Genomic DNA, 25,661 nt, shown 5'->3' with positions numbered 1-25,661 from the left:
TGATTAAATTATGGAACTTAAACTCAATTTGTCATATGCATTGCATCGCAAGTGAGGTTGTTACTTTTGTTCCACTAAATTGGGCTGGTATTTACTTATACTTAGTAATTGCTAATAAAATTTTGACCAACTTTAAAAGCAATGCTCAGCTCTAACCATCCTCTTTGGTAAGCCTTACACTTCACGTGAGCTCCCACCTTTGGCGAGTTCATGCACATTATTCCCCACAACTTGTTGAGCGATGAACGTATGTGAGCTCACTCTTGCTGTCTCACACCCCCCCACAGGTCAAGAATAGGTACCGCAGGATGAGGCGCATGGAGGATGCTGCGATGAGTTCGTGAGAGAGATCTAGGCCGTCGTCTCCCAGTCAACTTTGGGTTGCTGGATCGTTTCCGCATATGATGTAATTATTTAATTATTTTGTATAGAACTCCTGTTATATAGTAAAGATGTGACATTCGATCCTGTGCCACTATGCATCATATGTGTGAGACTTGGTCCCAGCACACCTGGTGTTTATGTTCGCGCCCGGGCTTTGGACCCCTAAAACCCGGGTGTGACAGAAGTGGTATCAGAGGAATGTTGACTGTAGGACGAAACCTAGATAGAACTGGACAACCATTATCTACTTACCTTTGCTACTCTGATTCTTTCTAAACTTTTCTTAATCTTTTCACATCTATTTCCGCTTTACTCGGATTATTCTTATCTTTTCTTTCTAAAAGACAAATATGGATTTTACACTTTGAAATCCTGTGCCTAAAGTGACTTTAGGAATAGGAGACCTCATCTTAGGGACAAAATCAAAACTATTTTTGTAAATATTTGTATACTTGAGTGTTTGTTCTTATGATACTTGTCTGATTTGGATCTTTGATTGAGTGTGATGAATTGTGGAGTAATGTCCACAATTACATCTGCATATATATAGGCATAAATATAATTCATAAGATAACTAAATAATCTAGATTATCCTTCATTAATGATCTATCTCATCTCAATAGATCCATCTTATCTTAAAAGATACCCTCTCACATTAATAGATTCATCTTATCTTGAAAAGATGTTATCTTATCCTAATAGATCTAACTGACCTCATATCTTAACCGATCTAATCTAGATCCCATCTAATCTAATATTATCCAATCTAAAGTGAGTTATTAACATGTTAGTTAATATGGTGATATGGGTTAGACACTGCTTCCACAAACATAACTTAACCTAAATTAATGTCTTATACCAACTCGGCCTCATGCAACTATCCTAACCATCCGATGGTTGCATAATCCCTCTGTGTTAACCTAATAGAGCTTCTAACCTACCTACACCATATGATCCATACTATCCCAACAGATTCTAACATATTCTAATAAGATATATCCTACCCTGGTGGATTTATCTAAATTAAACTAGTCTAATCTAGTTATATCCAACCTAATCTAGATTTTATCTAATCTATTATGATCCAACCTAGTGTGAGTTACTTAATGCTAGTACAAGGATAAAGCCATACTCCAAATCCACATAAGCCTAAATTGGTGACTTAGGTCAACCCGGCCATACCCAACAACTTTACCTACATAACAGGTTACATAACCTATCTAATAGCAAACAACCAAACTAGATTCTAACTAATCTCATTCAACCCATAGCTGACTACTAAACCAACTACACTTCCTACTAAGTTGTTGCCTACAAATCTATCCTAACCTCTTGTCCCTAACACGGATGAAGACACCAAGGTCTGAAAAGAAGAGCTCGACCTCAACAAGGAAGGAGATGAGTCAAATCCAACTTCAAGAGGAATCACGATCCACAAATCCTGGATGGAGCCTTTCCTTACCTTACTCTTTCTTACCCAAATCTATCCACGCTTTAAAGACACCTTTTATCCTACATATTAGATGGCTTGATATCCATGCTTTCCTAATCAATTCCTTAAAAAAATATGAAAACATGTGTGCTTAAAACCACTTAAAAAAACTCGAAGCTAAACTACAACCAAAACCTATGGCTTTCTACATCCCTTTCCTTACAAATCTCGAGGACGAGATTTCTGTTAAGTGGGGTAGGATTTGTAAAGCCCAAAATTGGTAGGAAAAATAAATAAATAAATTTATAAGAGGGTGTTTGGGGATTCCTTGAATTCATTTTTTTTCTCTTTGCATACTCAACTGATGACATTAAATTATGCAAATAACAAATAAGTAAATAAATCTGCATTTCATGCTGAGTCTTAATTGGTTGTGCATTTTGAATTCAAAACCTGAGTGTGAGTTTGAATTTAAAATAAAGATTCAAATGGAAGGGAAAGTGAAAATAAAAAAAATAAAAACAAAAAAAAAGAGAATGGGGAAAACGGCTGTCACGCTTGGACTGAATCTCCCTCCCCGCGGCCCATCTGTACCCCAAATGCTGGCTTGCGTGGCCCATTTGCTTGCCACTGCGCCTTAGGACCCACGCAGCAGCCTCATAGCCAGCCTGCGCGCTTGTTCTTTCACTGATTTGTGGGGACAGGTGGTCAGCTTCTTCCTCCCCGTATCTCAACTACCCTGCACGAGCTGCTAGGATCCCGCTGCGCGCGCCTGTGTCGAGTTCTCCGCTGACTGGTGGGCCAACGCTGCCGGGATCTACTCCGTCGCGGACTCCGCGGCCGAGTTCAATGGAAGCATCCCGCGATATACTCGCCGACCACCAAACGGAATCCGTGATCTGCGCTGGCAGGAATCGTAATCTCCCTTCCTTCCCAGGCATAAATACGGGCGCTGCGCGGGCTCTCCCTTCAACCCTCGAGCTCCCTCCCCAGCAGCCTCCGCTCGACGCGCCCCATCTCTGCTCCCTCTCCATGTCGTCGGTACGCGCTCGGAACTCTGCGACAAGATAGCGTCGTGACCGGGTCTGTTGCATCGATGAATCGCTGACTCGTTCGAACTCGAGGTATCAACCCTTGAACTAGCGGTAGGGCCTCTCGGCGGGCATTACCATACGTCCACGGTAACAGCGTTGACGTGTCCGATTTTTCCTTGCTGCTGGGCGCCGCCGGGCACAGTATAGCCGCTCTCGGGCCACCAAACTTAACTCGCCGGGTCCCTGTTGTTTGGGGCTGCGCCAGCTCGGCGTCCTTTGGCGTTCTGCGGAGAACTCACTTGGAGTACCGCCGCGTTCGCACCGTGGGGTGGGGGTCGACGCCGGGGGAAGAAGGGTCCCTGGCCGGCCGATCCAAATTGGAAGGTGTGGTGCGTTCTCTGATCGGGAGGTTGAAGACAAGCACGAGCCACATATATTCGGATCAACGGTCCCGATTAAAACCTGGGACACCCCTTCGGTTGTTCAATCTGAACCATCAATCAATAGATCAATGGTCCAAGAAATCGCTAGGCGTTGTACAGGTCCGTGGTGAGACAGAGGTAATTGCAAATAAATCCCATTTTAGCACGTCAGTCCCCCAGCTTTCAAAAGAAATTTAATCCGTAGTCTAAAATTATTGGTTTCTTTTTAAATTAATACTGAAAATTCATTTTTTTATCTAAAAATAATCGCAAAATCTTAATTAATTTATTTACCACATTATTTACTACGTGTTGACAAACATTAATTTGTCATATCACATTATTTTATAGCTAGATATTTATTTACCCTATATATAGTAGAGTAATATTTTATCAAAGTAATCTCACTATAAATATAATTTAGATTAAAACTGAATTAATTTATTCTTAGATTACCTTTCTCACATGATTTATAAAGTCAATCTAAGATCTAGTGCTAATTATTTAATCACTGAAATTTTCTGAAAACCATAATTTTCTAATCGTAACTCCGATTTTAGTGATTCCCGTTCCACGATCTCGTAGCGACGCGTAGATTATTTTTACGCAGTTTGTTCTTATGTTTGGTGTGATGTTAATTTTGCCTATACACTGTTTGTTTGTATTGCTACGACTAGCAGTGAGGTCACGAGTCACCTGAAGATCATCCTGGTACCTGGAATCTCAAATCCCAGGCAAGTTGTGCCCTTGATCACTTCTTTTTACCCACTCATGTTCTAATTAATCATAATGATCTGCATAGGTTAATTTTGATGGGACCTAATAGGTTACCCTAGTCTGTCTATCTTTATGCCTTGTTTACCACTGAACTTTTTGGGTAGTACTTGCTAGTGTTATATGTGGTTTTGGGCATTGAGATACACATTATTCATGATTATACTTTTGTTATCCGTTGTTATTTACTGTTCATGTCAAGATCATTAATGTTAATTGGAACATAGAGCTTAACTTAAGAAACACGTGCCGCCACAAGGGTTTATGGACGCCCTTGGCTGATTAATTAGGAAAGCTAGTGGATGACTACCTTACCCGAAAGGGGCAAGGGCAGTAGGGGAGTGGTCAGTGTAGGGAGGTCCTTGCTTGATTTTGCTGCGATGGCGGTCAGGCAAGAACCCTGCATTGGAGCTTCCTATAAACTGTAGCGGGTTTTCTGAAGCTAGTGGAACTTTGTAAAGGCCTCGTAGTGTTACCCTGCCTCGCCTCCTCAGTAGAGGTGTATGGGAAGTCGCGATCCCTTGGCAGATGGGTAACATGACTTGTGGGTAAAGGGTACCACCTCTGCAGAGTGTAAAACTGGTATACTAGCCGAGCTCACGGTCATGAGCAGCTCAGGACTCTCTGATGATTAAATTATGGAACTTAAACTCAATTTGTCATATGCATTGCATCGCAAGTGAGGTTGTTACTTTTGTTCCACTAAATTGGGCTGGTATTTACTTATACTTAGTAATTGCTAATAAAATTTTGACCAACTTTAAAAGCAATGCTCAGCTCTAACCATCCTCTTTGGTAAGCCTTACACTTCACGTGAGCTCCCACCTTTGGCGAGTTCATGCACATTATTCCCCACAACTTGTTGAGCGATGAACGTATGTGAGCTCACTCTTGCTGTCTCACACCCCCCCACAGGTCAAGAACAGGTACCGCAGGATGAGGCGCATGGAGGATGCTGCGATGAGTTCGTGAGAGAGATCTAGGCCGTAGTCTCCCAGTCAACTTTGGGTTGCTGGATCGTTTCCGCATATGATGTAATTATTTAATTATTTTGTATAGAACTCCTGTTATATAGTAAAGATGTGACATTCGATCCTCTGCCACTATGCATCATATGTGTGAGACTTGGTCCCAGCACACCTGGTGTTTATGTTCGCGCCCGGGCTTTGGACCCCTAAAACCCGGGTGTGACAGTAGGCCACAGGTCCGAAGAGGTCCATGTGAAGAAGCTCCAATGGCCTCTTTGTTGTGACCACATTCTTTGATTGATGTGGGACTCCATGTTGCTTTCCTGCTTGGCATGCGCCACAAACCCTATCTTTCTCAAATACAACATTTGTTAGTCCAATGATGTGATTATCCTTTTGAAGTTTGGCCAAATTCCTCATACCGACATGGGCTAGCCGGCGATGCCATAGCCAACCCTTGTCGGATTTTGCCACTAAACAAGTCTCAGGCGTCACTTTACTTGTTGTGAAATCAACAAGATAAAGCTTGCCCTTCAAGTGACCGGTAAAGGCAACTGAGGAGTCCTCCCTTCTAAGGATCTTCACATCCACATCCGAAAATAGGCAATTATAACCCATTCCACAAAGTTGTGAAACGGACTACAAATTATAGCTTAAAGAATCTACTAATAAAACATTTGAAAGTGATTGTTGGTCAGAGATAGGAATTTTACCAATACCAATCACCTTACTCTTGCCACTATCTCCAAACACAATTTCTTGTGCTTCTTGAGTTAGTTGCAATGTATGAAACATGTCTTTCTCCCCGGTCATGTGATTTGTACATCCACTGTCAAGCACCCAACTTGACCCACCAGAGGAGTAGACCTGCAAAACAAGTTTTAGGCTATGCTCTTAGGTACCCAAATTGAATTGGGTCCTACAGTGTTAGTTATAGCCTTGGGTACCCACACACTTCTTTTCAAGACTTTTCGTTTAGTGTAGGCACCCACATATTTCACAACCAATTTCCCTGAATCCCAAGTCAACATATAATCACAAAGATATGAGTGGGAAATGTGAGCATTAGATTTTTGTCCACTTGAGGATCCCACTTCCTTCATCTTACTCTTTGTGGAACTCAAGTTAACCTTTACCTGAGGTGACTTGTCATTTGAGGAGTGAATCCTCCCCAAGGCATCATATAGGGTGGTTCCCTCTATGAACTTGGGGGATCTCCACCCCTTATGCACTGTGCTAGGGTTTTCCTTGGATGAGTTGAACCCAAGCCCCCTTCTTCCATTGTTGGGCTTAAGGGACTTGTACTTGGGTTCAACTTTCTTTAACCCATCATTGCTAGAGCATCTTTTAAAAATCTCTTTGACCTTCACCTGTGGGCTATTCTTCCTTGCATGGTTAGTTAGACAACAAGAAGCATGATATTTGGCACAATGTTTGCAAGAATTATCATTTAAGCTAGACTTAGATTCAAGTACTAAACATGAGGCATTGATGTTCTTGCAATTTTCAAGTTGCACTTGAAGTTCTTGATTTTGAACATTTAAGCTCAACATGCTTGATTCAAGTGCATTCTTTTCATTTGCAAGATTATCTATAGATGTTTTCATGTTAATTACTTCTTTATCTTTATTGTGAATCAACTCTTGAAGCTCTAGGTTTCTTTCCTTTTCAAGGATAAGCAAGTCTTCTTGAGCATCAAGAGTTGCTTTTCTTTTATCTAGCTTTTCCATTAACTTGGTGATAACATTGTATCCATTTAAGCCAAATTCTTTAATCATTTTATTTTTCATGTCAATTTGATCATCATCATCATCATTTGAAAAATCATTACTAAATAGGGTTACCTTATCTCCCTTTGCCATGAGGCAAGTTGGAGTGTAGGAGTCGTCTTGTAGGTTGGTGAAGAGTTGCGAGCTTGATGTAGATTGGATGGCCACGTTTGCCACCACTTCCTCTTCCTCGGAGCTAGAACTCTCTTCATCGGAGTTCCATTCTTCACCAATATGGGCTTGACCATATTTCTTCTTCTTGAAGTGTCCCTTGGTCTTGCCCCCCCTTTTGAACTTGTCCTTCTTGTATTCCTTCTTAGCTTCTTGTTCCTTCTTGTTAGGACAATCCGCTATGAAATGACCGGTTTGGCCACATTCATAGCATGCCCTCTTCTTTCCTTTCCTTTGAAACTTGTCATTTTTCCTTACAAATTTCTTGAATGTTTTGATGAACATAGCTGTGTCTTCATCACTTGAGCTATCTTCATCACTTGAGGTCTCGACCACTTTCTTTGCTTTGTGGTCTTTGTTCTTCTTGGGGTTGTCTTGTTCATTAGTGATCAAGGCATGAGAGTCCCTTGACTTGATAGGGGCTTCTTCGGACTCGTGTTGTTGAATCTTTGCAAATAATTGATGAGGCGTCATATCCTCATAGTCATCACGATCCCTAATCATCCTTGCAAGACTCTTATCCTTTTCTTTATAAGCTCTCATGAACAATCTTGTGACCTTGGAGTCACTCCAATCTTCACTCCCAAGAACTCTTATTTTGTTGACCAACACCATCAACCGATCAAAGAGTGATTGAAGCGACTCACCCTTTGTCCAATCATATCTTGCAAGCTCACTTTCCAAAGCTTCAACTCTATGTCTTTTAGCTTTGGGATCTCCTTCATGTGACATTTTAAGAATATTCCAAATGTCACGGGCATCTTCTCTTCCTTGAACTTTCCAGTATTCTTCCGGACAAAGACTTCCTTTAATTATGCTCACTGCTTGAGCATTTCGATGAACCTCTTGCATCATTTCCGGAGTCATCTCTTCTCCTTGGGCGGGCTTATACATACCTACATTAACAATCTCCCAAAGACTAGGATGCACACCGATTAAATGCGACTTCATCTTGTCGGCCCACTCATCATAGTTCAACTCACTAAGAGTTGGTAACTTTCCAAGTGGGGCGGAAGAGAAGTTGGGAATATAATTTCTAGAGTAATCAAATTGAACTTTGCTAAATTCATTACCTTTGCTTTTGGTAGATGATCCTTCGGTGTTGAGACTTACCTTGCTCAATACCTTAGACACCAAAAGATCCACTAGATCGTCATTATAATCAAATGTTCCCTTACCTTTATCTTCTTCGGCCTTTCTTCTTGATTCTTCTTCTTCGGCCTTTTTCTTAGCATCTTCCTCTTTCATTTTGAGGAACATTCTCTCGGCAATCTTCATGGCGAGGTCGAGGACCTTGGGGTCCACTTCCTCACCGGAAGATGTGATGGGGATTTCCTCGAGGAGAGGATCCACATGGTCCCGTTGAGTAGACATGATCGTTTCCTCATGCGGTTAAGCGTAAAACGAGGTACGAAGCTCTGATACCAATTGAAAGTAGCCTAGAGGGGGGGGGTGAATAGGCTAATCTGAAAATTTTCACAACAAACTTCGAAAGATTGTTAGATACACAGTTCGACTGGTGCAGGCCGGTTCAACAGCTACGTGCGCAAGTTGAACCACTCTGAACCAATCCAACTGTTTTATAAACTTTAGACTAAAATCTACTCGAAAAGTATTTCACAAGTTCTTGAGAGAAGTAAGATATAGCTAAGTGAGGATGAAAAGATGAATATGTAAAGGCTATTTTACTTCTAGATAAACTCTACAGAGAAATCTTTATGTCAATCTTGCAAGTAAAAATATCTCAAGTTGAAACAAGCAAGAACACAAGACACAAGATTTAATCCGAGGTTCGGCCACACCACAAAGGTGTCCTACTCCCCGTTGAGGAGCCCACAAAGGGCCGGGTCTTTTTCAACCCTAATCCTCCAAAAGCCGACCACAAAGGTCAAGGCAATCTCTTCTTATCTTAGCTCAAAGAGCGGGCGATACAAACTTCTTAGGGCCGTCCACAAATTTGGAGACTCCCAAGCAACCTCGAAAGATCTTGAAACCTAGGGTTTCAAGAACACCAAGAACGCACAAGAGGGGTTTGCACAAGCTCAAGTCTTTGAAAAAGAGATGGGAGAGGAAAACCAAATCGTGAGCACAAGCACAAACCTCACACCCAAGAGCTCCTCCAACAAGGTTGAATCTTTAGGAAGATTTAAGTGTGAGAGAGATGGAGAGATGAGTGCTTTGTCTCAAGTTAGGTGAGCAATAAATGAGTGAGTGTTCAGCCGTGTTAAAGAAGAGAGAGAGGGGGGTCTATTTATAGTCACGGCTCAAAAACTAGCCGTTTGACCAAAAACCCCGTTGAAAACCGGTTGAACCGCCCCCTAGGGCGGTTGAACCGCCCCCTGACAGGTCAGCAGACTGTCTGCCAGTCTGACTGGCAGACTAACTGGCAGACTGACCTGCAGGCGGGTCAGACAGGCCAGGACCGGTTGAACCGCCCCCTAGGGCGGTTGAACCGCCCCCTGACACCCCTGGCGACCTGACTGCCAGTCTGACTGGCAGACTGCAGATCAGAGGTCAGAGGGTCATAGACCAGTTGAGCTGCCCCCAGGACCAGTTCAGCTGGTCTAGACCAGAGAGTTTTGGAGAGAAAACCCCAGCTCAGCTGCCCTGGGGCAAGTTCAGCTGGGTATGGTCAGAGAGGTCCACAACTGAAGTTGAAGTTCAGCTGGAGTTGAAAGTTCAACTCAGCTGAAGTCCAGCTTAGCTGAAAAGCTCAGCTGCAGCTGAAGAAGCTCATCACAGCTGAAGTTAAGTTCAGCTGGAAAGCTCAGCTGCAGTTGAAGAAGTTCAGCTGTTTTTCAGCAAGAACACTCTAGGTTTCTCAACCCAAACCATGGTCAGCCAAATAAAGTTAAAGTGATTTTTGGTTTTCAAAAATAGCTTTTGAATTAGAGGACTTGAGCTATTGCAAGCACCTGTACCTGTGCGGAAAAGAACAAGGAAGAATTACATCATGCAACACAAGATTTTACATAAATTTTATACGTCCGTTGCATGAAATCCTTGGTGCTTCCTTAAGTTCCTGTTTCCTTCTAATCAAACACTGAGAACAAAAACTGTTAGTACTCTTATTTGTTTTGTCATTAAATCACCAAAACCCTCACTTGGGGTTGATTGCACTTACAAATTAACATAATGATCTTATCATGAACAATAAATAACACATTTATAATAAAAGCATGATCATGAATAATGTGTATCTTAACACCTAGAACCACATAAAGTAATAGTAGATACTACCCAAAATTTCAGTGGTAAACAAGGTATAAAGATAGCCAAACTGGGGTGACCTATTGGGTCCCATCAAAATTAACCTATGCAGATCAAAATGATTAACAGAAACATTATTGGGTAAATAGAAGTGATCAAGGGCACAACTTGCCTTCAACAAGCTTCTGCTCAGTAGTTTCCATCTGCTGAGCACCTGGGTCCTCACTTGCGTGCTCGTCTACTCGCAACAATACAAACAAACATGGTACAAGTGAAATTAACATCACACCAAACATGAGAACATACTGCATAATAATATTCTATGCATTGTAACGAGATCGTAGGTTCGAGAATCACTAAATTCGGAGTTATGGCTAAAGAGTTATGATTTTTCCAAAGTTTCAAGTGTTTAGTATAAAATAAATTAAGTGGATAAATTTAATCTATGTTTGATGATAAAACAAAGTTACCAGGTGATAAACAATATTAATACAAAATTAATGCAATTGGAATGCATCGAAAAGGAGTTAAAATGAATTTCTTATGTATTAAACAAGGTTTTAGAATTATTTTTATATAAGAAATCATTTTTGAATTAATTATTACCAATAGACTAACCTGATGGACAGTGGACACTATTTCCGGATAACATAAGGTTGGTTCTGCAAAGTCCAGAGCTCCATTGTAATTATTTTATAACTTGGTTGGATGGTGGGTTGTATTCCCACAAACGCAGTGACTCATATGCAAAGAGTTCGGCGAAGGGGTATCTTCTAATCGTGTCCGCCCGATCAGACCCCAACGGTTGCGATTGAATCCCATAACCAAGTCAGCCAGTACGCGCTACCCGACACTGGATTAAAAATCAACGGTGGAGATTATATCTACCTTAGACCTATTTAATCCGTTCGATCGAGATCAACAGTCAGAAATACAAGCCGAACCGGTACGGAATCTTTGCTGTCAGATCAAAATCCTCAACTAGAGGTTCTCCTACACCATGATATAATGGGCCTGTTTGGTTCAACTTTTTTCTGACCAGCTTTTCTGAAAATCCGGCTGTGGGGAGAATCTGGCTGTGGGGAAAATCTGAGTATTATTACGATTACGTATGGAGGAAGATAAAGTTGTTCATAGGGCTCATGATTTAGAAAGTGACGGATTCCTACTATTACAACGACTCAACCGATTATGTGTTTGTGTTGATTTTGAATGGTTTTTGCCCCCAACGAATTTTGTAGAAGCTGGCTGAAAAGCTGAGCGTTTGGCAATTTGCAACAGATTTTGGTGGCCAGAAGCTGCCAGAAGCCGAAACAAACAGGGCCATAACAGTCGTCCTATCCAGATGGGCGGCTAAGATCCAACACATCCAAACATTATCTACACTCTAATCTAGACCGTTCAGTGCGGATCCAACGACCCGAGCAAGCTCCCCTCACCTAGGCCGGAGCAGGGCGGCGGAAATGAGTCCCACGATGGAGTTTCCGCCGGCGAACTACGAATCAGCGACCGCGAGCCCTAAATCCGCAATCGATTGAGCCTACGCGATGCGGGGACAAAAGTGAAACTAGAGGGGAGATTCTCACCCAAAACACCGATGAAGGTGAAGCAGTCCACGATGACGCACAGCGTGGCGCCTTCCTCGTCGACCGACGAGGAATTTCTCGTGTCCTGAAGATGCTAGACTCGTCTTGAGGACACAGATGGCTTCCCTAGATCCTGGCACACGCTTTCGGCCATGCGCCGAGGCCGAGACGTCGGCACAGATGAAGATCACCGGCGGCGGTGCGAGCAGTCTCTTCCTCCATGGTTTCGGCAGCGGTGGATAACATACGGCGAGAGAGGAAAAGAGGTGAAGACTCGGTGCCCAGCTTTATGGTCGCCATAGCGTCGAACTTTAATTCCCCCAGCACCCCCCGAACAAATTCCCGCAGAGCTCTCGCCAATGTCGTGTTCGGTTGAGACCTGTTCCGTGGAAGGGATGACCCATCCGACATACGGGCCCCACGCGCCAGTGGTAGAATCGGAGCGCGCACATGAGTGGCCGACGTGCAGGCCCGGTTGCCAGCATGCCACCAGATCAGCGAGCGCGGCGCCAGCATCGCGGCCGTAGGGAGACCGACCAGTGGGCCTAGGGTGTCGTCACCGACTCGATCACATGGGCCACACTAAGAGGAGAGTGGGCCGACCAGGCTAGATTCGGCCCATGCGACGTCTTTTCTTTTTCTTTTCTGTTTATTTTTAGATTTCAAATTTGATTTCAAATTTGGTTGTGAATTTCACACTCAGATTAAATGCACAAATCAAAATACCAGCATGAAGAGGTGTTTTGCTTATCTTATATATTTTTATTAAGGCATTATCCCAATTTATCTTGTATATGTGTTTTCATGCATGTATCACATAGTATAAAGAAATTTCCATAAACACCATATATTCTAACCCTTTCTTTACTATGATTTGGGTATTAAATATGTGTTAACGTTTGCGTTATAAATCCATTTTATACTGTGATGGTTGCGTTAGCTTCGTAATAATATCGTGCACACATTAAAAAAATATTATTTTGTCAATACCTATGTTTTATTTATTTAGTTAATTGTTAGTTCGTTCATTGTTTATCAAAATAACAATTTAGTTTAAACTAACTTATCATTTTAAACCACCCTTTCATAAATACATGTTAATCCATTCTTGCTTAGTATAAACGCGACATTAGTTAGTCATTCGTGTGTGTCGCGCGCACGTTTTTACGTGCTGCGCACATTGACACGCGTCGTTCGCGTGCTGTTCCAAGCATGTCGTGTGCGTAGTCGTCGTTTATTTGCATGTTCGTCCGCGCGTCGCGCGTGCTAATTCACATACTGTTCACTCGCGTCGTTGTTCGCGTAATTCGCTATTTGCATGCTTTGATAAAATCATTTCGCCGTATTGTTCATGTTAAATAATCGATTAATTGTTTAGTTCCCGATTATTAAAATAACAATTCAATCAAATCTAATTTATAATTTTAATTATGCGTTTGTAGATACCTGTTAACGTGTTTTTGTCGACTAAATATAAAAACAATATAATTTAGTAGTATTCGTATGTCGCGTCGTTTATTAGCCACGAATTGTTAGTTATTCAATATACAATGCGTCATAAACCCATTTCTACTCGTTTCAGTCGTGGCAACTTCGTTACAACGTCGATTTCATATTAGTAACGTTATTTTTTCACGTCACAAGTTTAAATATTTAATTAGTTGTTCATTCTATACTTATTAAAAATGACCTTCTAATTAAAACTAGTTTATAGTTTTTAACTTGTGCTTTTATAAATAAATGTTTACTTGATTAATACCAACTTAAACGCTTTTCATTTAATACTTGTTTAGTATCATCGCGGTATCTATTACCGACTATAACGCGTCGTTACACTGTTTGCACGCTGTTCGCGCGTGATGTGCTCGTGGTCGCGTGCTGATTCGCGTGTCATCCACGCCGGTCACGCGCACTGTCTCGTGCGTCGTTCGCGTGCTATGTCGCACGTGTCCACGCGTCGTCTGCACACTATTGTGCTGTTTCGTGCATCGTAAACTCGCCTCGCTTAGAATCTCTCGTGCTAATTATATTACTTATTTATTTGCCAATTGTTAGTGTAGCAGATTTAATCAAAACTAAATAGCAGTTATAATTTATATTTAATAATGTCGAATTAAATGTCCTGACTATTACTAGCGTAGCGTAAACGTTATAACTTCTCGACCGTAGCTTTAACCGTCGCTTTTTTGATCTTCGCGTAACCGTAGTAGCGAGCTCTATTACGTATTGCATGTTTTTATTATTATCTCTTTAGCATGGTGTAATGTTCTTATGCATATATATGTTTATTTGCCTGTGCCTGTTTGTCTTCGCTTCGCGTTGCGATAAGATTGCGGTCCGTTTTCGAGCTTCGAGGGATCGACGATCAAGCGTTGGCGACCAAGTGATCAGGCTCTTCGAGTTCCACAAGGTTGAAGACCCTGAGCATCTGTTTGGTGAAGGCAAGTGTCCTCTGACCCATTATGTCATATCTACTTATAATTTATTGTCCCACACTACTTTTGAAACCTAAGGATTGACTAGGTTTCTATTTACCTTATCCTTGTTTACCTTTTGGGTTATCATGGTTAGCATTATGCTATTGCTTCAACTTAATCAATGAATACGATGAGAATATTTATGACACGACGATGTTATCCCGATGATGATCTTGTGATACTTTAGGAGACTCAGGCCATTTTCTTGAGTGCCTCTCCGTAAGGACCTGTTCGGGGAATGACAACCCGGGATAACAGTGCAACCATGAGGGTGGAATGGACGCCCTTAGCTGATTAATTAGAGGAACATGAGGTGTAGTTGGCTTCGCCGTAGGGCCGTCAATGGGAGACCGACCAGTGGGCCCAGGGTGTCGGCGCCGACTCGATCACATGGGCCACGCTGAGAGGAGAGTGCGCCGGCCAGGCTGGATTCGGCCCATGCGGCGTCTTTTCTTTTTCTTTTCCTTTTTATTTTTCTTTTTTATTTTTAGATTTCAAATTTGAATTCAAATTCGGTTGTGAATTTCACACTCAGATTAAATGCACAAATCAAAATACCAGCATGAAGAGGTGTTTTCCTTATCTTATATATTTTATTAAGGCATTATTCCAATTTATCTTGTATATGTGTTTTCATGCATGTATCACATAGTATAAAGAAATTTCCATAAACACGAGATATTCCAACCCTTTCTTTACTATGATTTGGGTATTACATCTAGTCAGGGTTGGCAAGGCCCTTAGACACTTCCGAGGTACGGTGGATTGCTAACTGGTTGGATGGCGGCTTGATTTGAAAGAAACCCGAGGGCCTTTTTATAAAGATGGACATGGCGAAGGGGTACGATGAATTGCTAGCTGTGGGATCCAAATCCGACAGCAAGGATCAGAGACTTATCTCACCTGAACCGATATTCTATCACAACGGTCGGATCTAATATCAATGCTCGAGATTAAAGGATCCCACGATCTGATCTCGGCCAACAGATCCGAGATCAATGGCTACGATTTTCAATCACGATGGGGTATTTGAGATTCAATCGTGAGCGCTCATCACCGGATCGACGGCTAGGGCCGTTTCTCCCTCGAACGATTTTATTCACGTCGGAACGGGGCTGCGCCATCCTGCCCACAGTGGCAGGCCCACCGGCGAGCGGTGACTGCTGCAAGGCTATGGATGAGATGATTCTTTGATTGATGGTTTGAGGTGTTATGGTGTCATGTATTTATATAGGCTGTGAGGTGGGTGGTTACATGATAGATCTAACATGATACTTATCTGTTACAATCATATCCTATCCTTAGGAACTCTAACTTACCTCTTTTATTCCAATAATATTGTTGTTAATTTGTACTAATCATATTAGTCCTTCAATTTAAATAAATCTTAGAATATATTTTTATTAAAATTTTAAATTATTTTTTTGGTGTTACACGCGAGCTGAAAGGAGTATTTTCTTAAATATCTTATTGCGATATCCTAATTTGTATCAACTTTACCTAAAGAACGTACTGTACAAACAAACCAACCAAACATACATCGTTCCATTATATTAGCTTATATTTCTAATTTTGCTTTCTATTTTAAATTTAAAATTCAAGTCTAATTTAGAGATGAGTTAAATTTTCTATTTCAAGCATAAATTGGAATAAAGAAAAACTCAACATGAATGCAAAGCATTTTTATTAATTAAATTATCCATTTAAGCAAATAAAAATTAGTAGGAATAATTCATGTAAGATGTTTTACAATAATAATTATTAAAGAAAATAATTCAAACACATAGCCACATTTTAGAAGTACAACAAAATAAATTTATAATCTTCACATATTTATTTAAAAAGATATAATTTCTTATGTAAAATCTATATTAAGAAATAGTTTAACTTAATTCTTTTTTTAGAATAAATCTCTAACACAAAGGATAGTTCACATAAGAATCTTTTAGGTAATCTATAATTTGAAAACACATTTATTAAAATCATGAAATGAGTTTTCCTAATTTATCCAGAATAGGATTTTGGAGTGTTAAGGGGGGGGGGGGGTTGAATTAGGACTTCTAAAACTTTATCTAAACTAGGCCACAAATATATCCATAGAGCAAAACCTATGCAAATAATAAAACTAGAATGTGCAAACTAGGTTTTGTCTAAGTGTTGCTATCTCTACCGCAATGTCTAAGTTTCAATCCTAAACAATATAAGTATAAAAGACAAGATTGAAACTTAAATGCTTAATATAAACGCGAAAGCTAAAGAGAAAGGTAGAGATGTAAACTCTCGTGGATGACGCCTGTATTTTTATCGAGGTATCCAGAACCATGCAAGATCCTGATTAAGCCTCGTTGGTGCCCTACGCAAAGGGAAGCCCACGCGAGGGCCAAGCAGATCGAGTAACTCCGTAGAGAGCCGCAGGCCTTCTCCACGCGTAAGTGGTGCTCTGCTTCTGGCTCCTCTCAGACGCTCCCCGCCGTCTCCACTAATGAGCTTCCGACTGAAACGCCGTGGGCCTCGTTCTTTCCGGTACACGATGGTGGCCGTGACACAAACACGATTGTCACGGTCTCGCAAGACTCTCGCCCCACTCGATACAATTACAACGACTCATGCAAGAGCCGAGAGGTTGTGTGGTTTTTCTAAACTCACTCAACAAACTAGGATTCACCTAGAACAAGCGCTAATGTGGTCTAACTAACCTAAGCAATTCGCAAAGCACGTACGCTAATCACCGAGTGATTCTATTAAGCACTTGGGTGTATGAGCACTTGGAAATGTCTACAATATGTCTTGGTATGTTTCTTGGGCTCCCACCCCTCCAAATGTCCGGTTGGGGGTATTTATAGCCTCCCCCACACTTCTAGCCGTTGGACAGAAAGCAAGATCTTTCTGTCGCCGGGCACACCGGACAGTCCGGTGCACACCGGACATGCACTATTCATTGTCCAGTACCTTGCCACCTCAGCCGACTATTGGGTCTGTAGCAGTCGACCTTTGGATCCAACCGTTACCCAGACTGTTCGGTGCACACCAAACAGTCCGGTGCTACATCCCGAGAGCGCCTGTTGTGGGCTTTTCTGCGCAGACTGTTAGGGTGTCCCACCGGACAGTTCGGTGCATATCGGATAGGTACTGTTCACTGTCGGGTGCGTCACCAGGGCGCTGGCTGACTGCCCACTTCATGGATTTCTTCTCTGATTCTTTGGGCTTCTTTTGTTCTTGAGTCTTGGACTTCTAAGCTCTTTTTATGTCTTCATTTGAGCTGTTGCATCCTCTGTGCCTTAGTCCAAACCTCTTCGCATCCTGTGAACTATAAACATAAACACTAGCAAACACATTAGTTCACATGTTATGTTGATCATCAAACACCAAAACCTTTTGAACAAAATGGCCCGAAGTTCATTTTCCTTACAATCTCCCCCCTTTTGGTGATTGATGACAACACAACCAAAGCAAGCAAATATAACAAACATTTTAATGAAAATATGCAATCTACTTGCTAGGATGCATGAGTGTCCCACAATGTGATATTATGGACTTAAGCCTCCCCCTAACTCCATAATTCACTTGCTTTCTATTTTAGATCAAAAGACCAAAACCACTTGTAAGATTAAAATTTTAATTGGGTGGTGTTTGGTGTTTGATATCTTTTTCATTGCTTTGGTCCCTAAAACTTCTGCCCCTTTGGCATCAACCACCGAAAAGGAAGACATTAAAAGCACGTAGGAAGCAAAAAAAGACTTGCCCTCTTAAAAGATGTATCAATGATACCGATTGAAGCAATAAAATGTTATTACTCCCCCTAAATGAGTGTTCTCCTTTTTGGAAGAAACTTGTCCCCCTTTAGATATGAAAAAATACTCCCCCTAAAAGAGCTTCTACTTAGGAAAAAACATGTGAGAAATAGAGGTTCAAGTCATGATTTGAATAGACTAACTTCCCTTATGCATAGGTAACAATATATGATTTAACAACATATGCATTAATAGCAACATGAGAAGTATAAGATGTGAAATATAGTCTAATCAAATATTGGAGAAGACATGTAAATGATACCAAGTTTAGTCTCAAAGATATCAATTGAAGGCCAATGGCAAGCTTTTGAGACATAAGAATACTTGTAGATTTGCAGTGGAAGCTTATTGTCTTTCTCCGGGGACTCCATTTTCATTTCAATGAGACTACTACATATAATAGACTTGAAAACAGGGATTAGTCTCAAAGACTTAGACTATAGAGTAACCTGCCCCTGAAAGTGTGCATACAAGTTTTGAATACTTGTAGGAGACATGCACTTTGATTTGATATCAAAAGAGGAAAATTATCTATAATCCGAGCTTTGGCACATATAAGTTAAGTGATACCAATTCAAACACAATTGATGTATTATACCACTTGTAGTATATGTCCTATGGAAATATCAATTGATGTATCATTTTCTTAGAAATGTTAAATAAGCTATCTGCCATGCTTAACAGTTTAAACCATATAGGTTTGTTCAAGAATACGAATTGGAGGTGAGCAATCCTAGCATATGATTAACCTAGTATGCATGCATTTTTTTATCAGAAGTAAATACCAAATGTAGCACTAGGTATGAAAGGTAAAACTAGATATATGAGAATAGATACGCATATCTAAAAACAAGAAATACAATAAATTTAGTTACCTTAGTCATGGGTAGGGAATTTGGGTCCAAAGTATACACTAACCCTCTTGGCAATAGACTTGATCCAATATGATGTATCCCATGATATACATCCCGATTTTGCCAAGTCTCCAAATTCCCCGATGTCCTTCGGACTCCCCACTTCCCTCTTGGGATCCAAACCTTCTTGGTGCTTTTCATGGTTGAAATAATTTTCTTTGGCACCCAGATGCGTTTGGTACCTTTCCCTTTGTTGGCTTTGATTGCTATCACCTTTCTATTCTTTTTCTTTTTGATCAAGTATGGTGTAGCAGCCTTTTTATCCACCTTGTTGATGTAGGTGTTGGAGATTTTGCTTGTTTGCTTTTGCTTGAGCTTTTGCTTATCCCCAGACTTCGCCTTGCATTAGAAAGACTTGTGGCCTTCTTTGTGACATAGACTACAAATCACAGTTTTGCCCTCCACAGGCTTGTTCACTCCTGCAATGGTGTTATTCTGAGGAGGTTGGATTTGTTTGGCTTTGCCTTTCTTATCATACAAGGCCTTCTGAAAGTCACCTAGAGGGGGGGTGGATAGGCGGAAACTGAAATTTACAAACTTTAAGCACACTACAAGCCAGGGTTAGCGTTAGAATAAAAGTTAAGTCCGGGTGAGAGGGGAAAACAAATCAACCAAGAAAATAAAGCGGATGACACGATGATTTGTTTTACCGAGGTTCGGTTCCAATGAACCTAGTCCCCGTTGAGGTGGTCATAAAGACCGGGTCTCTTTCAACCCTTTCCCTCTCTCAAACGGTCACCTAGACCGAGTGAGCTTTCTCCTTAATCAAACGGGTCACTTAGACCCCACAAGGACCACCACACAATTGGTGTCTCTTGCTTTGATTACACGTCACTTAGAGAACAAGAATGAGGAAGAAGAAAGCCAACCAAGCAAACAAGAGCACAAGAAAACACAAATGATCCTCTCACAAGTCTAAATGCGCTAGAGTTGATTTTGAGACTTTGAGCGGATCGATCTCTTGAATTGTGTCTTTGGAGTGGTGTCTATTGCTCTTGTATTGAATGAGAAGTAGTGAATGCTTGGATGGTTGGAGTGGAGGTGGTTGGGGTATTTATAGCCCCCAACCACCAATTCAACTGTTGGGGCAGGCTGCTGTCGATGGGCGCACCGGACAGTCCGGTGCACCACCGAACACTGTCCGGTGCGCCAGCCACGTCACCCAACCATTAGGGTTTTGACGGGTTCGACCATTGAAGCTTTGTCTTCATGTGGCACCGGACAGTCCGGTGCCGCACCGGACAGGGACTGTTCACTGTTCGGTGCGCCTTCTGCAGCTGCTCTGACTTCTGCGTGAATTGTCCGCGCACTGTGCGTTGTCAGACGACCGTTGGAGTCTACCGTTGCGCTGGCTAGCCGTTGCTCCGCTGGTGCACCGGACAGTCCGGTGGCACACCAGACAGTCTAGTGAATTATAGCGGAGCGGCACTGCTGAAACCGGAAGGTGGCAAGTCTAGACTCTTACGGCCCTGGGCACCGGACACTATCCGGTGGCACACCGGACAGTCCGGTGCGCCAAACCTGGGTTCTCTTAGGTTTCTTTTGCTCCTCTCTTTTTGAATCCTAACTTGATCTTTTCATTGGTTTGTATTGAACCTTTAGCACCTGTAGGATATATAATCTCGAGCAAACTAGTTAGTCCAATTATTTGTGTTGGGCTTTCAACCACCAAAATTATTTATAGGAAAAGGTTAAACCCTATTTCCCTTTCAATCTCCCCCTTTTTGGTGATTGATGCCAACACAAACCAAAGAAAATATATAAGTGCAGAATTGAACTAGTGTGCATAAGGTAAGTGCAAAGGTTGCTTGGAATTAAACCAATTTATAGGTTTATTAGATATGCATGGTTTCTTTCTTTTATCTAACATTTTGGACCACGCTTGCACCACTTGTTTTGATTTTGCAAATTCTTTTTGGAAATTTTTTTCAAAGTCTTTTGCAAATAGTCAAAGGTATATGAATAATATTTCCAGAAGCATTTTCATGATTTGAAATTTTCTCTCCCTGTTTCAAATGCTTTTCCTTTGACTTAAACAAAACTCCCCCTGAATGAAATTCTCCTCTTAGCTTTCAAGAGGGTTTTAATAAATATTAATTGGAAATATATTTAGATACCAATTTGAAAATACTAACCAATTGAAAACATACAAATTTGAAATATGTCAATTAATTTTTTTTCGAAAGGTGGTGGTGCGATCCTTTTGCTTTGGGCTTAATATTTCTCCCCCTTTGGCATTAATTGCCAAAAACGGAGTCTTTTGAGAGCCCTATTACTTTCTCCCCCATCGGTACAAGTAAATATGAGTGAAAGATTATACCAATTTGAGAGTGATGTGGAGTGATGGCGAAGGGTAAATGATACCGATAGAGTGGAGTGTAAGCCTTGTCTTCGCCGAGGACTCCATTTCCTTTTCAATCTACGACTTAGCATAGAAATACACTTGAAAACACATTAGTCGTAGATATAAAAGAGATATGATCAAAGGTATATGCATGAGCTATGTGTGCAATGTTTCAATCAAAATTCTGGGAATCAAGTATATTTAGCTCATTCCTAAGTTTGGCAATGGTTTTCTCATCTAATGGTTTGGTAAAGATATCGACTAATTGTTCTTTGGTGCTAACATAAGCGATCTTGATATCCCCCCTTTGTTGGTGATCCCTCAAAAAGTGATACCGAATGTCTATGTGCTTAGTGCGGCTGTGTTCAACGGGATTATCCGCCATGCGGATTGCACGCTCATTATCACATAGGAGAGGGACTTTGCTCAATTTGTAGCCATAGTCCCTGAGGGTTTGCCTTATCCAAAGTAATTGCGCACAACAATGGCCTGCGGAAATGTACTCGGCTTCGACGGTAGAAAGAGCTACTTAGTTTTGTTTCTTTGAAGCCTAAGACATCAGGGATCTCCCCAGAAACTGACAAGTCCCTGATGTGCTCTTTCTATCAATTTTATACCTTGCCCAATCAACATCTGAATATCCTATTAAATCAAGGGTGGATCCCTTGGGGTACCAAAGACCAAACTTAGGTGTATAAACTAAATATCTCATGATTCTTTTCACGGCCCTAAGGTGAACTTCCTTAGGATCTGCTTGGAACCTTGCACACATGCATACGGAAAGCATAATATACGGCCGAGATGCACACAAATAGAGTAAAGATCCTATCATCGACCGGTATACCTTTTGATCTACGGATTTACCTCCCGTGTCGAGGTCGAGATGCCCATTAGTTCCCATGGGTGTCTTGATGGGCTTGACATCCTTCATTCCAAACTTGGTAAGTATGTCTTGTATGTACTTTGTTTGGCTGATGAAGGTGCCCTCTTGGAGTTGCTTGACTTGAAATCCTAAGAAATACTTCAACTCCCCCATCATAGACATCTCGAATTTCTGTATCATTATCCTACTAAACTCTTCACAAGTAGATTTGTTAGTAGACCCAAATATGATATCAACAACATAAATTTGGCACACAAACAAATATTTTGCAATGGTTTTAGTAAATAGAGTAGGATCGGCTTTACCGACTTTGAAGCCATTAGTGATAAGAAAATCTCTTAGGCATTCATACCATGCTCTTGGGGCTTGCTTGAGCCCATAAAGTGCCTTTGAGAGTTTATACACATGGTTAGGGTACTCACTATCTTCAAAGCCAGGAGGTTTCTCAACATATACCTCTTCCTTGATTGGTCCATTGAGGAAGGCACTCTTCATGTCTATTTGATAGAGCTTAAAGCCATGATGAGTAGCATAGGCAAGTAATATACGAATTGACTCAAGCCTAGCTACGGGTGCATAGGTTTCACCGAAATCCAAACCTTTGACTTGTGAATATCCCTTTGCCACAAGTCAGGCTTTGTTCCTTGTCACCACACCATGCTCATCTTGTTTGTTGCGGAATACCCATTTGGTACCTACAACATTTTGATTAGGACGTGGAACTAAATGCCATACCTCATTCCTCGTGAAGTTGTTGAGCTCCTCTTGCATTGCCAGCACCCAATCCGAATCTCTTAGTGCATCCTCCACCCTATATGGCTCAATAGAGGACACAAAAGAGTAATGTTCACAAAAAATGAGCGACTCAAGATCAAGTAGTTACCCCCTTATGAATGTCACTGAGAATTGAGTTCACAGGGTGATCTCTTTGAATCGCTTGGTGGACTCTTGGGTGTGGCGGTCTTTGACCCTGTTCTTCTTGATCATCTTCTTTGTCTTGATCATTGTCATCTCCCCCTTGATCATTGTCCTCCTCTTGAGATGGCTCATTTTCTTGATCTTCTTCTTCATTGTCTTGAGCTCGATCCTCATCTTGAGTTGGTGGAGATGCTTGCATGGAAGATGATGGTTGATCTTGTGCTTGTGGAAGCTCTTCGGATTCCTTAGGACACACATCCCCAATGGACATGTTCCTTAGCGCGACACACGGAGCCTCTTCATCATCTAGCTCATCAAAATCAACTTGCTCCACTTGGGAGCCATTAGTCTCATCAAACACAATGTCACAAGAAACCTCAACTAATCTAGTGGATTTGTTGAAGACTCTATATGCCCTTGTGTTTGAGTCATAACCAAGTAAAAAGCCTTCTACATCCTTAGGAGCAAACTTAGATTTTCTACCTCTTTTGATAAGGATGAAACATTTGCTACCAAAGACTCTAAAATATGAAACATTGGGCTTTTTACCGGTGAGGAGTTCATAAGATGTCTTCTTGAGGATTCAGTGAAGGTAGAGCCGGTTGATGGAGTAGCAGGCGATGTTTATCGCCTCAGCCCAAAACCGGCCCGGAGTCTTGTACTCATCAAGCATGGTCCTTGCCATGTCCAGTAGACTTCTATTCTTCCTCACCATTTTGTAGAGGTGTGTAGGGAGAAGAGAACTCATGCTTGATGCCCTCATCCTCAAGGAAGCCTTTTATTTGTGAGTTCTTGAACTCCATCCCATTGTCGCTTTTTATTTTCTTGATCCTTAATCCAAACTCATTTTGAGCTCGTCTCAAGAATCCCTTTAAGGTCTTTTTGGGTTTGAGATTTTTCCTGTAAAAAGAATACCCAAGTGAAGCGAGAATAATCATCCATAATTACAAGATAGTACTTACTCCCGCCGATGCTTATGTAAGCTATTGGGCCGAATAGATCCATGTGGAGTAGTTCCAATGGCCTGACCGTTGTCATTATGTTCTTGTGTGGATGATGGGTGCCAACTTGCTTCCCTGCTTGACATGCGCTACAAACCCTGTCTTTCTCAAAATGAACATTTGTTAGTCCCAAAATGTGTTCTCCCTTTAGAAGCTTGTGAAGATTCTTCATCCCAACATGGGCTAGTCGGCGATGCTAGAGCCAACCCATATTAGTCTTAGCAAGTAAGCAAGTATCGAGTTCAGCTTTATTAAAATCAACTAAGTATAGCTGACCCTCGAGTACTCCCTTAAATGCTACTGAATCATCACTTCTTCTAAAGACAGTAACACCTATATCTGTAAAAAGACAGTTGTAACCCATTTTGCATAATTGAGATACAGAAAGCAAATTGTAATCTAAAGAATCTACAAGAAAAATATTGGAAATGGAATGGTCAGGTGATATAGCAATTTTACCAAGTCCTTTGACCAAACCTTGGTTTCCATCCCCGAATGTGATAGCTCTTTGGGGATCCTCATTTTTCTCGTAGGAGGAAAACATTCTTTTCTCCCCTGTCATGTGGTTTGTGCATCCGCTATCAATGATCCAACTTGAGCCTCCGGATGCATAAACCTTCAAAACAAATTTAGGCCTTGTTCTTAGGTACCCAAACAGTCTTGGGTCCTTTCACGTTAGAAACAAGCACCTTGGGTACCCAAACATAAGTCTTGGAGCCCTTGTGTTTGCCCCTAATATATTTGGCGACTATTTTGCCAGATTTGTTAGTTAAAACATAAGAAGCATCAAAAGTTTTGAATGAAACATTATGATCATTTGATGCAGCATGAGTTTTCTTTTTAGGCATTTTAACATGGGTAGAATGCCTAGAGCTAGATGCCTCATTCTTGTACATAAAAGCACGATGGGAAACAGAATGAGACTTCCTAGAATGAATTCTCCTAATCTTGTGCTCATGATAACTAGCAGGATATAGAATGTAACTCTCGTTATCCTGAGCCATGGGAGCCTTGCCCTTAACAAAGTTAGACAATCTTTTAGGGGCATTATTTTTGACATTGCTTCCCTGTTGGAAACCAATGCCATCCTTGATGCCAGGACGTCTCCCATTATAGAGCATGCTTCTAGCAAATTTAATTTTTTTGTTTTCAATTTCATGCTCATTGATTTTAGCAGTTAGTTGAGCTATGTGATCATTTTGTTGTTTAATTAAAGCTAGGTGATCATGAATAACATCAACATTAATGTCTCTACATCTATTACAAATAGCAACATATTCAACAGTAGATGTAGAGGGTTTGCAAGCATTTAATTCATCAATCTTAGCATGTAAAATAGCATTCTCATTTCTAAGATTGGAAATAGAAACATTGCAAACATTTAAATCTTTAGCCTTAGAAATTAACTTTTCATTTTCAGTTTTAAGGCTACCAATTGATTCATTCAATTTATCAATCTTAGCAATTAAATTATCATTTTTAAGATTGACAATTGAATCATGAAAAACATTTGATTTTTCAACCTTAGCACTCAAATTAACATTCTCAGTTCTAAGGTTGGAAATGGTGTCATGGCATATGCT

Source organism: Zea mays, chromosome 6, assembly GCF_902167145.1.
Source record: "Zea mays cultivar B73 chromosome 6, Zm-B73-REFERENCE-NAM-5.0, whole genome shotgun sequence".
Classification (NCBI taxonomy): Eukaryota; Viridiplantae; Streptophyta; class Magnoliopsida; order Poales; family Poaceae; genus Zea; species Zea mays.
This window is presented reverse-complemented; position numbering follows the sequence as displayed.